This window comes from Cebus imitator, unplaced genomic scaffold (genome assembly GCF_001604975.1).
Source record: "Cebus imitator isolate Cc_AM_T3 unplaced genomic scaffold, Cebus_imitator-1.0 Scaffold27, whole genome shotgun sequence".
NCBI lineage: Eukaryota > Metazoa > Chordata > Mammalia > Primates > Cebidae > Cebus > Cebus imitator.
In genome coordinates this window covers 907,374-923,202 of record NW_016107342.1, presented here as the reverse complement: position 1 = coordinate 923,202, position 15,829 = coordinate 907,374, and the positions used below count along the sequence as shown (strand labels likewise).

General features: G+C 35.4%; 1 pseudogene; it reads left to right on the top strand.

Moving 5' to 3' along the window:
* Positions 1–10,851: 10,851 nt before the first annotated feature.
* Positions 10,852–15,829, top strand: part of LOC108300410 — a 70,002-nt pseudogene continuing 65,024 nt past the window's right edge.

The window sequence follows — 15,829 nt, the reverse complement described above, 5'->3', positions numbered from 1 at the left end:
AAAAAAAAAAAAAAAAAAAAATTGTTACATTGATGCCTTTACTTATACCTCCCCTTTTTTGGTTTGTTCTTAGCCAGGTGTGGTGGTTTGCACCTGTAATTCCAGACACCTGGAAGGCTGAGGCAGGAGAGTTGCTTGAACCCAGAAGGCAGAGGTTGCAGTGAGGAGAGATAGTGTCACTATACTCCATCCTGGGCAACAGAGGAAAACTCTGTTTCAGTAATAAACATAATATTTTCTAAGGTGTTATATCTATTCAAATAACAGAAAATTTAACATTTTCCTTGGCTGACTCCAAATAACTTACTAAATGACTATGTTAGCTATTGTTTTATTTTACAAAGTACTCTTTAATGAAAATATTTCTTATATTTTGCCATTTAAATGCATGCTGCCGTAAGTTTCTGTATGATATATTTTATCAAGTTAAGCAAGTTGTTTTTTCTTATGTTAAAATACTTAAAACACTTGTTTGGTGTTAAGAGTGGAATTGTATGAACTTCTCTTCAAGTGAAAGCTGATTATATAAAATTCTAATCCCAGCAACATAAACTGTGAATTGAGTATATAACATTTTGAGGATACTGAACAACATAAAAACAGATAGAAACTAGAGGAATTTGATCCCTGGAAGATTGGCAAGGCACTTAGTGAGATCTTTTACATTTATATGGCTTTTCCCCTACAGCACTCTGTAGCCTACAAGAAGGGAAATTTAGAAATGAGTTAAAAAAAAAAAAAAAAATCACTCTTTACCTGACCCCTAAGTATACATATGTAGGCACAATTCCAGGGAGCTCAGCAGAAAGCAGTAGCTTGAGGATTAAAAAAAAAAAAAAAAAGCTAGGCATATATTTCACCTTCTGCATAATTACGGGGATATAGAGTTTAGAATATGACCTCTGCCAAGTTAGAGACTGTGTGTAAATGTCTTGGTTTTGCAATGGAAACTTTTAAGAGTCACAAGTTACATAGTAAACACTATGTAACAGAACAAAGGGATTTACCTTGGACTAAGGGCTAAACTGAAATAGACAAACATTAATAAAATATAAAATCAAGTCTCCAAAATTTCATTGTGGTCTGTACATAATTTAATAGAGAAGTTTTACATTTTAGAGAACAATAACAATATAGCCTGTAAAATGTGTCATCCACCATAATTAAGATACAGTACGCAGAAAATTACTAAACATGCCAGGAACAGGGTTATGCAACCCATAATATCCAAGGGGAAAAACAATGAGTAGAAAAATGGCCACTATGACTCAGAATTGTAATTGGAAAATAGGAAATTACAGGCAAGGATTGTATTCATAAGTGAACATGAGGATTGGGAAATGTCAGGAGAGAAATAGAAATTATGAATAAACCAAATGGAAATTTTGTTGAAAAGTACATTAACTGTGACGAAAAATTAACTGGATTAGAGATTAGAGATGGAAAAAAGAATTGGTAAACTTAGAAACAGATTTTTATACTTTATTCTACCTGAGGAATGGAGAGAAAAAAAAATCTTAAAAGACATGAGGGGCAATAAGGAGAATTTATTAATAACATACATATAATTTAAATTGCAGAAGGAAAAATGAGAATGTGACAGAAAAATTTTGAAGAGACAGTCTAAAATTTCCCAAATTTGGTGAAGAATGTCAAAAAGCTTAATGAATCTTCATCATGATAAATACTAGGGAAACACACCTAGGTGCTTCAATTCCATTACAAATCAAAGAGAAGAGGAAATCTTTAATGCAGCTACAGGAGAAAAAACAGGACACATTGCATGTAAGGAAACTATAAAAATGATGCTGACTTCCCATAAGAAAAGTTTGCAGCCAGAATGGAGCATCTTTAAAATACTGGAGGAAACAAAAAACCCTGTTAAACTAGAATTCTAGCTTCAATAAAAATATTATTCAAAAGTGAATAATAAAGTTGTTTCAGATTAATAATAGGTGAAAAAAAGTGGTCAAAACCAGGACTATTCTATACAAAGTATCTAAGGAAGTTTTTCAGGATTAAGGGGAATGATAGATAGAAACCAAGTTCTATGCAAAGGAAGAACACTAGAAAAAGTACAAAGGTTATCAGACAGCTTTTATTCTATCTTTATATACTATACATATTAATTTCATGAAAGACATTTATTTAAAGTAATAATGAACATGCATTTGAGAGGAGGTATAGAAATAAAATATATAAAATAAAAAGTGAGGGAATGCTAATTGGACATGTAACACCATTTCTACATTGTTCTTCAATTATTTGTGAAGTAATAGAATAGATTTAGTAATAGAATAGTAATAGAATAGATCCACCTTCCAAATAACACCAAAAAATACAAAAAGATATGGTTCTAAAATGTTATTAGAGGAGATAAAATGGAATACCAGAAATATGTCATTTCCTACAATGGCAGGGGCATAGAAACAGAGGAAGAAAAAGCAGTTGTGACAAATAGAAATCAAATGCTAAAAGGCTGGAATTATACCCAGACTTACCAATATTTAAATTAAATGTAAGTAGACTAACTACTTCAAATCAAGGAAAAGATTTTCATACTGGAGTTATAATAAAACAAGAACCACCTATTTGTGTTCTACCAAAAACAAAAACAAAAAACAAAATACACTCAAAACACAAAAACACATTAAGATTGGAAGTAAAGTAATGGAAAATATTAAGAAAACAGTTTTGACTATACCAATATCAAACAAAGAAGGCTTCAAGAAGAATGCCAAGTAAAGAGTTCTTTCATAATGAAAAAAGAGCCAACTAATTAAGAAAATATAAACATCAAATGAGTATGAAACCAATAACAAAGTTTTCCAATTCATGAAAAAATGTCAGAACAAAAGTGAAATATGTACAGATTTATATTAATATCAGAGAAGTACTGCATTTTCACATAGAAAAGGTAGACTCCTACAAAAAATATAGATCTATGTGACTTGAATAATAATATCAACTAACTTTATTTTAACAAATTCGCCCTAATTGACATTTTTAAATCAATATACCCAACAAAAATACCATGTGTGGCTCATTCACCAAGACTGAACAAATGCTAAGCCAAAGTGGAATTAAATTAGAAATCAATAATAAGAAGATACTTAAAAAATTCTGGAGATTTTGAAACATGGAGATCTGAAAATGAACTATTAAGCAATCCATGGACTGAAGAAAAATTATGAGGTAAATGTGAAAAAATATTCTATGATGAATAAAACCAGAACATAACATATAAAACTGTGTGAGATTTAGGCAATGCAGTCCTTAGAGTGACATTTCAGTTTTAAATCCTTAAAAGAAAAAAGGCTTAAAACTAATGCAGTGTGCTTCCACCTTAAGAATTTCAAAAGAAGAGCAAATTAAATAACGTTAATTTAAAAAAGAAACGGTAAAAATCAGAACATAAGTCAATGAAGTAGAAACAAACAATAGATTGAAACAAATAATCATTCTTTGGATGATTTCCAGACATGATCGAAGTTTAATGAGAGCAACGATAAAAGAAAAAAAATTTAGCAACATGAGTTATGAATGAGAAGACATAAACAACTTTATAATTTAAATAATTTTCCTTGAATGACAGAAATTATAAGAATTTACTGAATAACTTTAAAATATATATATATTTAGAAATTAAATTTATAATTAAACAACTTTCTAAAAATTCTGGGCACATATGACTTCATTGATTAATCTTTAAAAATAAGGAATAAAAAAATATCTTTCCTACAGAAACTCAGAGGCCAAAAGAACACTTTCTAATTCATATTAGGAAACTGCTACAGCTCTGATACCAAAACAAATCAAAAACATCCCAAGAGGAAAAAAAGTAATTTATCTCATGAATGTAGACATAAAAATCTTAAACAAAACATCAAATTGTCCAACAATATATAAAAGGATAGTACACCTGATAAAATTGCATCCACAATAGAAATACAAGATTTAATATAGAAAAATTAATGTAATGCATGCATTTACAGACTGAAAGAATGTTCATATACCCATTTAGTTAGAAGCAAAAATAAGCTTTGTAAAAAAAAGAGAAATAGGTAAAAAGCCTCAGCAAACTCTGGATAGAAGAAAACCTGCTACAGAACATTTATCAAAATCCTATAGCTAATATTGTATTTAATGATGAAATGATAAATGTCCTAAGACTGTTCTATTTTTATCAATTTTGTACCAGTCATACTAACAGTGTAGGGGGCAAGATAAAGAAATAAAATTCAACATACAGAACAGGATGAAGTAAAATAGCCGACATTTGCAAATGACATAATTTTGTGGGCAGAAAATCCTCGACCATTTACAAAGACTACTACTGCCAATAAAACTCAAAGCACCTGTCCATCAATAGAGGAATGTAAAAAAAAAAATATGTTATATTGATATAATGGGATGACAATAGTAAGCAAGTATGTACTGCTGATACAAAAATAACATGGATAAATTTCAAAAACATAATGCCGAGTTGAGTATAAGTCCCATATTAAAAAATCCATTGGCAGGAACCTGTTTCTACGATGGTGAAGAACAAGCAAATAGAAGTCAGAGCAGTGATTGTTAATGAATAGCAGTGTTTGAAAGGGAACATAAGGAAACTTACTGGGGTGATGAAAATGTTCCTGATCTTGATGGATTAGTAGGTTGCATGAGTGATTACATGTATCAAAATTCATTGAAATGCTTACTTAAATCTGTGCATTTCATTGTGATATGGTTTGGCTGTGTACCCACCAAAATCTCTTCTTGAACTATAGCTCTCATAGCCCCCATGTGTCATGGGAGGGACCCAGGGGAGGTAACTGAATCACAGGTTTTTCCTGTGCTGTTCTTGTGCTAGTGAATAAGTCTCACCAGATCTGATGGTTTTATAAAGGGTAGTTCCATTGCACACACACTCTTGCCTGCCACCATGTAAGATGTACCTTTGCTATTCCTTTGCCTTCCTCCATGATTGTGAGGTCTCCCCAGCCATGTGAAACTAAGTTCATTAATCCTCTTTTTCTTTATAAATTACCCAGTCTTAGGTATCTCTTCACAGCAGTATAAAAATGGACTAAAACAGTAAATTGGTACTAGTAGAGTAAGGTACTGCTATTATGATACCTGAAAATGTGAAAGCAACTTTGGAATTGGGTAACAGGCAGAGGTTAGAACAGCTTGGAGGGCTCAGAAGAAGACAGATGTGGGAAAGTTTGGAGCTTCCTAGAGAATTGTTGAATGGTTTTGACCCAAAAGTCCAGACTCAGGTGGTCTCAGATGGAGATGAGGAAATTGTAGAAACTGGAGAAAAGGTCACTCTTGCTATGCAAATAAACTGGTCACATTTTGCTGCTGCCATAGATATCTATGGAACTTTGAACTTGAGAGAAATGACTTAGGGCATTTAGTGGAAAAAATTTCTAAGTGACAAAGCACTCCAGAGGAAACAGAATATAAAAGTTTGAAAAATTTGTAGCTTGACAATGCAGTAGAAAAGAAAAAAAAAATTTCTCGGGGAAAAAAGTCATGCTGGCTGCAGAAATTTACATAAATAATGAGGAGCTGAATGTTAATCACCCAGACAAGGTGGGAGAATGTCTCCAGGGTGTGTCAGGGACCTTCACAGCAGCTCCTCCCATCATAGGTCTTGAGGCCTAGGAGGAAAAAGTGGTTTCATGGGCTGGACCCAGGAACCCCCTGCTGTGTGCAGCCTAGGGACTTGGTGCCCTGTGTCCTACCCACTTCAGCCATGGTTAAAAGTGGTCAAGGTACAGCTCAGACCATGGTTTCAGTGGGTGCAAGCCCCAAGCCTTAGCAGCTTCCATGTGGTGTTGAGCCTGTGGGTACACATAAATCAAGAATTGAGTTTTGGGAATCTCTACCTAGATTTCAGAGGATTCATGGAAAAGCCCAGGTGTCCAGGAAGAACTTTGCTGCAGGAGCAGAACCCTCATGGAGAACCACTGCTAAGGCAGTGCAGAAGGGAAATATGGGGTCAGAGCCCTCATGCAGAGTCTTCACTGGGGCACAGCCTAGTTGAGCTCAGAGAAGAGGGCCACCATCCTGCAGACCTCAGAATGGTAGATTCAACAACAGGTTGCACCATGTGCTTGGAAAAGGTGCAGGCACTCAATGCCAGCCTGTAAAAGCAGCTGGGAGGTAGGCTATATCCTGCAAAGCCACAGATGCAGAGCTACCCGAGACCAGGGGAGCCCACCTCTTTCATCAGCATGACCTGGATGTAAGACATGGAGTCAAAGCAGATCCTTTTGGAACTATAAGGTTTAATGCCTGTCTTATTGGATTTTGGACTTACATGGGGCTGGTAGCTCATTTGTTTTAGCCAATTTCTCTAATTTGGAATGGATGTATTTACCCAATGCCTGTACCCCCGTTGCATATAGGAAATAACTAACTTGCTTTGGGTTTTACAGGTTCATAGGAGGAAGGGCCTTGCCTTGTCTCAGATGAGACCTTAGACTCTGGACTTTTGAGTTAATGCTGAAATGAGTTAAGACTTTGGGGAACTCTTGGGAAGGCATGATTGGTTTTGAAATGTGAGGACATGAGATTTGGAAGGGGCCAGGGGTGGAATTACATGGTTTTGCTGTGTTGCTACCCAAATCTCATCTTGAATTGTAGCTCCCATAATCCCCACATGTCATGAGAGGGACCTGTTGGGAGGTAATTGAATAATGGGAGTGGGTTTTTCCATCGTTGTTTTCTTGATAGTGAATGTCTCATCAGATCTGATGGTTTTATAAAGGACAGTTCCCCTGCACATGCTCTCTTTCCTGCTGCCATGTAAGATATGCCTTTGCTCTTCCTTCACCTTCTGCCGTGATTGTGAGGCCTCCCCAGCCATGTGGAACTGCAAGTTCATTAAACCTCTTTTTTAAAAATTTATTTATAAATTACCCAGTCTTGGGTATTTCTTCATAGCAGTATGAAAATGGACCAAGCACACTATATGTAAATTACATACGTGTGAATGTGTTCATGATCTATTCTTTCAATGCGCTAATCTATACAAATTAGAAATATTGGAATGAATTCCTGTCAGAGTTCACTTTACACTTCCCTAGGATTATTGTTATAAATCTTCTCCCTTTACTTATTGAATCTTAGGGTGAAAATTCATAAAACTCTTGGGAAGCTCACGTGTGTGTGTGTGTGTGTGTGTGTGTGTGTGTGAGAGAGAGAGAGAGAGAGAGAGAGAGAGAGAGAGTATCCATTAATAAGTGCTTTTTATTTTTTAGAAACTCCTCAATATTGCTATATAATTCTGGTAACACTTTGTGGTTTATAGAGCTGTTCTGGATTGATTCTGTTTTTCTATTATCTTTTCAATCATTTCTGCATTTTTATGTTTATTTGATTTAAGTTAGTTATCTTGAATTAGCAATCCTTCACCCACCCCTTTTAAAATCCCACTGGAATTTCTCTTGTTTCTTTTCTTTAATGAATTTTTTGATATGCAGGGCCTTGTGGAAGATTTGGTGCTTTAGAGCAGCAGTTAGGTGGGAGAAAGCAGGTCTTGAGAAGATACTCTCTTTATCAAAGTGCCTACCTAACTTGTGTATCATTTATTTAACTAGGATATTTTGGAAATCAGTTTTAGAAATTCTCTAGTGCTATTTAATAATATTCTTATTGTATCAAATGTATTTTTGAAATGTAAATCAAGGAAAAAGGTCAGTTTCGTTTTCCTGTACTAATTTTATTATTTTTATTTTTACATTACCCTTTCAGCACACTTCAGTTACTTTGGTACAGGATAAATTGCTATGTTGCCTTGGCAACATTTCATATTTTGGGCAAAATTTATTTCTAAAAATTAAGCAATTTGCCAAGCTTATAAAATATTACTTTGACCAAATGCTTTTTTATAGCATGCCAAGTGAAAGATGAGTGATGAATGGGACTGCTATTCTTTTGTGACTATTTAAAGTACTGAAGGGAGAAATCTGCAGCTTGAAATAGAAAACAAATAAATGTAATCAATGTTCTCATAGCAACAAATGCTCAAGCCACTGTGTTCTCTCATAAGCTGCCATGTATGGGAATGGTGTTGTGGGGTGATGTTCATTGAAGTAAGTGACAATTACCCTTGTTTAGTTAGAAATACCATTCTGGAATTATTCATTCTCCCGCCTCTTTGATTCCTACTGGATATAATGTAGTCTTTCCAAGTCAATGTATTTTGGAATTTGCAGACCCATTATTTACACTGATAATTTTATCCAAAAATCATTTATTTTCATTTGCCATGGATTTTGGATTTTGTTGGGGATTGAGAGGAGTAAGTATTTGGAATCAATAAACACGGTCCCAATCGTAGCTAGACCAGCTGCCCACTTTGGGATCTTAAACAAGTGAACCAGTGTATTTGGAGCTATTATAAGACTAAATGGTGTGTGTGTGTGTGTGTGTGTGTGTGTGTGTGTGTCTGTCTGTAGACTACTTTGGTGGGACATAATAAATGTTGCTTACTTTTTATTTTGTTTATATGCATTATATGAAGTATCAAGTAATCCTGCATTATTCATTCATTTATTAAATAATTAACTGAAATACCACTTATTCAGGACTGAAGAATATGTAGAAAGAGAAAAAAATGAGAGAAAATGGAAAGAAAGAAATATCAATTTGTTGAAAGAAGGTCATGTGCATTCATAGAGGTTTTTATAAACTTACTAACAGATTTACGATTGCTTGTGAATTGCAAAAAACATTTTTAAATAAGAGTAATGCTTTGGAAATAAATTCTAGGATTTCCAGTATAAACAAAGTTGACTGGTCCCAAGTATTTACTTCCATTCCTTTCCCAAATCCCACTGAAAGTACAGGGAGAAAATGTGATTTGAGAATAAATTAAAAATAGCAGCAGCAAGCTGGAAAGGTGCCATCAGCAAGCCAAAATAGATGGGAATTCAGAAAGTTACAAAGCAGATGCTATCAACTTGAGAGAGAAACCCAAGAGAACTGAGAAATCTGCTACCTCATAAAAATGAAAATGGAAATCTCCTACAAAGCTGCATTTCCCTGGTAGAACATCATCAGAGGTGCTGTGTGCTGACCAAAGGGTTAGAACAAGTGGAAGAACTTTTATATTTATTACATCATTCTCCAATTAAATTTGTGCATATAATTCTCCCAATAAGCAGGGTATTATTACCAAGGAGACTTGCAGAGTTGGCACTGGGGCCAAAGAGGAAGAACAGTGAGTGCCACAGATTACTTAGGCCACCAGAAAGCTGGTTGTTATAGCTAGAGTCAAAGGTAAGCTATCCCCAGTACTGGAGGAAAGACTTCCTAGTGGTAAGCCTCACTTTCCCCTATGGGGAAAAGGCCACTGGCTTTGGGCTTCCTGTGAGGCTCCATTTTCCCTCATATACCACCAGTGCTACTGTCCTGATTAGCTAATTCCTGATTCTCTAATTCAACATATCAGATAGTGTCTTCTTTTGGGGGATGACTTCCATGACTATTATACTTAGAGTAGACTCTTAGGGTAGAATACTCTAGTTCAGCTCCTGTTTGTTTTTTAAGTGCTTGTTATGAATTGAGATGATTTTATTTTACTGCTTACTTTTGTCTGTCTCCCACAATCAAAATGTGACCTGTATCACTGTGACCTTGTTTTTTGTTCATGATACTATCCACTTTCTTTCCCCGAGATTGGCACGAGAAAATAACTGCTCAACAAAAGTTTGCTGAATAAATGAGTGAATGAATAAAGTACTCATGGAACACTTCAAAATAAGACATGTTTTTAGCTACAAGAAAAATATTTCCAAAGGAAATATGTTTTTAGAAAGCAATGTAATGCTCTAGAAATTATCTCAAAAAGATAGAAAAAATCAAAATCCATCTCTATCTAACTAAGCCCCTTATAAGTTAACTCTAAAGATAAAAACAGTTTCCACTGAAATTACATATCTTAGAAATGAATGGACAACACGGACTGCATAGATAAATAGAGGAAATAAGCCTTAGTACATATTTTAAAAAATGAATGTTTCAAAAAAAAATTCGATTTGAGAAGCAAAGGTATATTACATTTAAAATATAAAAAACAAGAAAAATGCTTAAGATTAAAAATGTTAAAATATATTTTATAAATAAAACCAAAAGTTGGTTTTGGGGAAAAGAACAATCAAATAACAAGGCTTTGATGTGTCTGATCGATACAGGTTTATTAGCTTGCTAGGATTGTCGTAACAGAATATCACAGACTGGGTGGCTTAAACAATAGAAATGTGTTTTCTCACAGTTCTGGAGCCTGGAAGTTCAATATCAGTGTGTTAGTCGTTTTGGTTTCTCCTGAGGCTCCTCTTCTTGCTTTGCAGATGGCTGTCTTCTCACTGCATCTTCACATGGCCTTTTCTCTGTGTGCTCACATCCCTGGTGTCTCCTCCTGTATATACTAATCTCTTTTCATAAGGACTCCAGTCGGATTGGATTATGGACCACCTGAATGGCCTCATTGATGTGGTTTGGCTCTATGTCCCTACCCAAATCTCATGTCAAATTGTAATCCCCACGTGTTGGAGGAGAGGCCTGGTAAGAGGCGATTGAATCACGGGGGCAGACTTCCCCCTTGCTGTTCTCATGATAGTAAATAAGTCCTCATGAGATCTGATGGTTTAAAAGTGTTTGGCACTTCCCCTTTCACCCTATCCTGCTCTGCCATGGTAAGACCTGCTTGTTTCCCCTTCGCCTCTGCCATGATTGCAAGTTTCTTAAGACCTCCTAGCCATGCTCCCTGTACAGTCTGCAGGACTGTAAGTCAATTACACCTCTTTTCTTCATAAATTACCTAATTTCTCCTTTTGTGAGTGGCGGCCAGTGTGGAGAAGACTCCATGAAAGCCTCGGGCACACTACAAGAGTACAAGGTGGTGGGTCGCTGCCTGCCAACCCCCAAGTGCCATACACCGCCCCTTTACCACATGCGAATCTTTGCGCCTAATCGTGTCATTGCGAAGTCCCGCTTCTGGTAGTTCATGTCTCAGTTAAAGAAGATGAAGAAGTCTTCAGGGGAGATTGTCTAGTGTGGCCAGGTGTTTGAGAAGTCCCCCCTGCGAGTGAAGAACTTCAGCATCTGGCTGCACTATGACTTCCGAAGTGGCACCCACAACATGTACCAGGAATACCGGGACCTGCCCACCGCGGGCGCTGTCACCCAGTGCTACTGAGACCTGGGCGCCAGGTACCGCGCCCGGCCTACTCCATCCAGATCATGAAAGTGGAGGAGATCGCAGCCTGCAAGTGCTGCAGGCGGTCGGTCAAGCAGTTCCACAACTCCAAGATCAAGTTCCCACTGCCCCACTGAGTCCTGTGCCCTCAGCACGAACCACCCTTCACCATCAAGAGGCCCAACACCTTCGAGGTGCAGGGCCCTCGCCCGGGTGTGCCCCAAATAAACTCAGGAATGCCCCGGTATCTATGTATGTATGTATGTAGGTAGGTATATATAAACAGATAAATAGCCTAGTCTCAGGTAGTTCTTTATAGCAATGTGAGAATGGACTAATATATTCATTTTAACTTAATTGCTTCCTTGAAGAGACAATATCCAAATATAGTTATACTATGAAGTGCTAGAGGTTGGGACTTCAACATAGGAATTTTTGGGAGGGGACAAAATTCAGTCCCTAGCACAAGGCAACAAATATTAGGAAACTATATTAAGTGTTAGAAGAGGGTTAGACACACATAATTGGAAAAAATTTTAAATATCTTTATAAAATTGCATTAAAATTTGATATTTTGTGAATTATTCACTAAATCTCATAAAATGAATATGTCCTAACTTGATTAGGAAAACCATAAAACTTGAATTCTCTGCTAGTTCCCCAAAAATATAAATGATAGCCAAATCTAATATACCATCCCAAGTTTTACCCTTAAAGTTGCTAGACCCAAGCAACTTCAAGTAACATGATTTCTATGGATATAATTTTTTCTCCCAAACAAAAAAAATATAGTTTCTCAAAGTACTCTATCAGTGTAACATCCTTGACGCCTCACAATAAAATAAGATTGTTAGAAATATAGTATTCCAAATTCAAAATAATTACAAATATTCCACATACATAATTGTTTATGCAATCTAGCAACGGGTAAGAGTACTAGTACAACATACCTATGTACTTATTCTAGAAATACAAGGAGATTTAGCACGAGGCAACATGGTAAACTTAATTATGTTAATAAAGTATACACACAAAAAAATAAAAGACAAAAATATATTTGATACAACCTAGTAAGCCAGAAAAAGAAAATAATGTCCAAACTTGATAGATTGAAATATATGAGAAATAATATACTTAGAGTCACAGTGGTAGGATCATTTTCTCTAAAGTAAATTAATGAGTCTGGAAAAAGTCTGAATGTCCTAGCCAATTCAGGAAAGCAAGAAAAACTGCATATAGAATAGATTTCTCTTTGACCATGATTCTCTTTGGCTAATGTATTGTTGTTTTAACACTGTAACCTTGACTTTAATATACCTAAGTATTCAGATATGTGTAGACACACATAGATTTATGTGTAAAGTCCTTGCAATATATTTATATACACACATGCATACTTTCGCACATATACAAGTTGTCTACCCAAATATGTAAAAATTATTTGAAGTGTTTTATTTGGAAATTCATGAGTCTAGTGACCATTTCATCATACATGTGTGTATTTACATGCTTTAGAAACTACTGCAGTGTAAAGCACAAGCAGGGATCAAAAAGCTATTTTTAATAAAAGATCTTAATGGAATTAGCCATCAGCAGTTTGTATTACAGGTCCTATTGTGCCCTTGGCAGCCTCAAACCAAATAATGATGAGCTATTTAAGGATCAGTTGAATGCTTATTACTGGACCTATATTTGCTCATGGCATCATTTGCTGTTTTAAATGTGTGCAATTATTCCAGTGTAAAATAGAAACTGGTGAAAGGGCCTGGACGTTCATCAACAATAATCTAACCCTACTCTTCTCAGAACACAGCTTCTGATAACCATACTAGTGTAGCACACCCTTCTCATGTTATATAACATGCCTACATATCCTAATATTTTCTCCAAAATAAACCTTAAAACACAATTGCACAGTATCTCTTTAGTAATACTGCATAAATTGCCAAATATTTATCTGAATTCAATCTCATACTCTCTCCTGTGTTATGAGGGGCTGGAATTTTAAATTATATTTTTGGGCTCCCTTGTGAACTGTGTGCTGGTTGGATTCTGTCAAAACAAGGCACTTATTTTAGACTGAAATTTTATAAAAAGTGGAGGCCATATTGTTTTTGCCTAGCAGGATACTGGAAGTAGCCATTTGCTCCAATAATAGGGAAAGCCAGCAGCATCTGTGGAAGAGTGGATTTCAGGCTCCTGCAGTATCATGGTGTGGGCTCATAGCTGCCTGCTAGGAAACCACTCTGATGGCAAGGAAGCCACAGAAAAGAGCTGTAGGTAGCACTATTTTCTCTTTCACCTCTAAACCTTCTAACACTTTTATAGCCAATTCTTCTATTAGCTATTTGTTGTTGGAAATACATAGAATGGTTTCTGTTCCCTAGCCTGGACTGATGTAACACAAGATATAAAGGAATTTGAAGACTTAGGGATGTGAAATGGGAATAAATTATGACATACAGTGTTGTTAATGTCTTGAGACTTACTCTCAAACAATTTACTGCAAAGGGCTGTTAGTTGTAGGAGATGTCTTAATCTGTTTTGTGTTGCTATAACAGAATACCTGAGATAGGGTAATTTATAAGAAAAGAGTTTTTTTTTTTTTTTTTCTTATAGTTCTAGGGGCTGGAAAATCCAAGATCAGGCAGCCACAACTGGTGGGCTTCTGGTGAGGGCCTTGTGCTCTGTCATAATATGATGAGAAGCATCACAGGGTGAGAAGACAGGAGCCTGCCACTTCAGACCTCTTTTCCTTTACTTATAAAGCCATCAGTCCCATCATGGGGGCCCCACCTTGATGACTTTATGTAACCCTAATTATCTCCCAGAGCTCCCAACACTTAATGTCATTATAATATGGATTAAGTTTCTCACACATGAAATTTGGGGTGCATATTCAAGCCATAACAAATTATGATTGGAATTTCTTACTCCCTGTATATAGGCTATTCTTAATGCTTTTTAAAAATTATTATTATCTAACAAACTGGTTTGGGACAGCCCTGGTAATTTATCACATTCTTATATACAGCTTACATGGCTTTGCTAGAAAACTGTGTCTCCCTTTGGCATGTAAAATTTTCATAAAATGGGACTTTTAAAACACCATTCTAACATTAGGTACAAAAAAGAAAATGTTCTTGCCAAACTATTTACTAAGAATGTATGACTCAAGATCAATATTCATCTCAGCAATGACATTTGTGTCATTGATATAAACTTGTATTAAAATGCATTCCTTGTGGAGCTTTAGAAATCATTTTATTTGCTTACAAAAACTCCATTAATTCTAAGGAGTTTTAACTTTTTCCAAAATTTGCATAAACTTGTTTTGCTTTTGCTATTTTCAGATTATACCAGAAGCCAAAAGAAGGTCAAGGATGAGTGTGGAGTGAGGTAGGGAAGTTTTCTGTACAAGAGGTTAAATTGAGGAATTACACTGGAGTTTTATGTGACTTAGATGGCATAAAGGTGATGAAATTCATAGATTTTTTATAACTGGAAAGTTTATTATTTAAAACTGTATATCATTTTCCTAAAATATGCACTGCATATATACAGATCTGTTTCAAATGTATAGTGTTTGTTAAAATATGTGCAGAACTATAATATCATACACATTACCCAAAGAACCATATACTTCAACCTAAAGTGTTAGAATTATCCTACTGAGCAAATGATTCCTAGCAGAAGAAATAATGTTATATGAGCTATTTTTAAATAGTCGGATGTGTCACAGAAGCTCTTCAAGAAATATGTATTTTAAAACCTAAGTTATATGTATATATAAAGTGTGTGCTATTCCTCTAAATAGCATATCTTATACATAAAATAGAAACTAGTTAATTTAAGCTCTTAAAATTTCATATAACAAGTCTGCTGGAAATTTTTGTAGAGTTTGGTGATGAGAACTTGGCACAGGGATTGGGAATTTATGTTCTAAAGATGTCTTGGATTGCTTTATATGGATCAAACCAATTGTGGTGGCTCCCTTTGCTTATTCAGGCAATGAGAAAAAAAATATCAGCCTTTCATTTTCTGGATGCAATTAAAAAAAAAAAACTCTTTTATTGATATTTTATGTCTCAATTTTTAAATTGAAAAAATAAATGCAAGTAACTCTGTTCAAAAAAAAAACCCCTAAAGATTGAAATGAAAAACCCAAGTCTACAGTGTTAAAACATCTCATAATTAAGGGTGCTATCTTATTCCATTCACAGTTGCTTTTCTGGGCTACATGAGGCACAGGCAGTAAGAAGCACCTGTTAATAGGTTACCTAGGTTACCTCTACTTAGTCCTGAGCAAGTGAACCTGCAGAGCTCTTTCAGTTTGGCTTGAACTGTCATGAGCCTTGCTGAACAGCAGACACAGTCTCTGGAAAATGGCCGCTTCACTGGAAGACAGGCCTCCCATTTGATTTTCCCACCATTAAGGAAAATTAAACAATATGCAGAACTTTAGCAGTAATGGATTCTGGGGAAAGAATGTTTTACTTTCCTGGCTCTGATATACAAAAATATGTAAGAAATGAGAATGAAGATACTGAACGATTATATACAGCATGTATGTAGAATAAAACTAACATATAAACTTATTTTTAATCATAAAGTGTTGACATATATGCT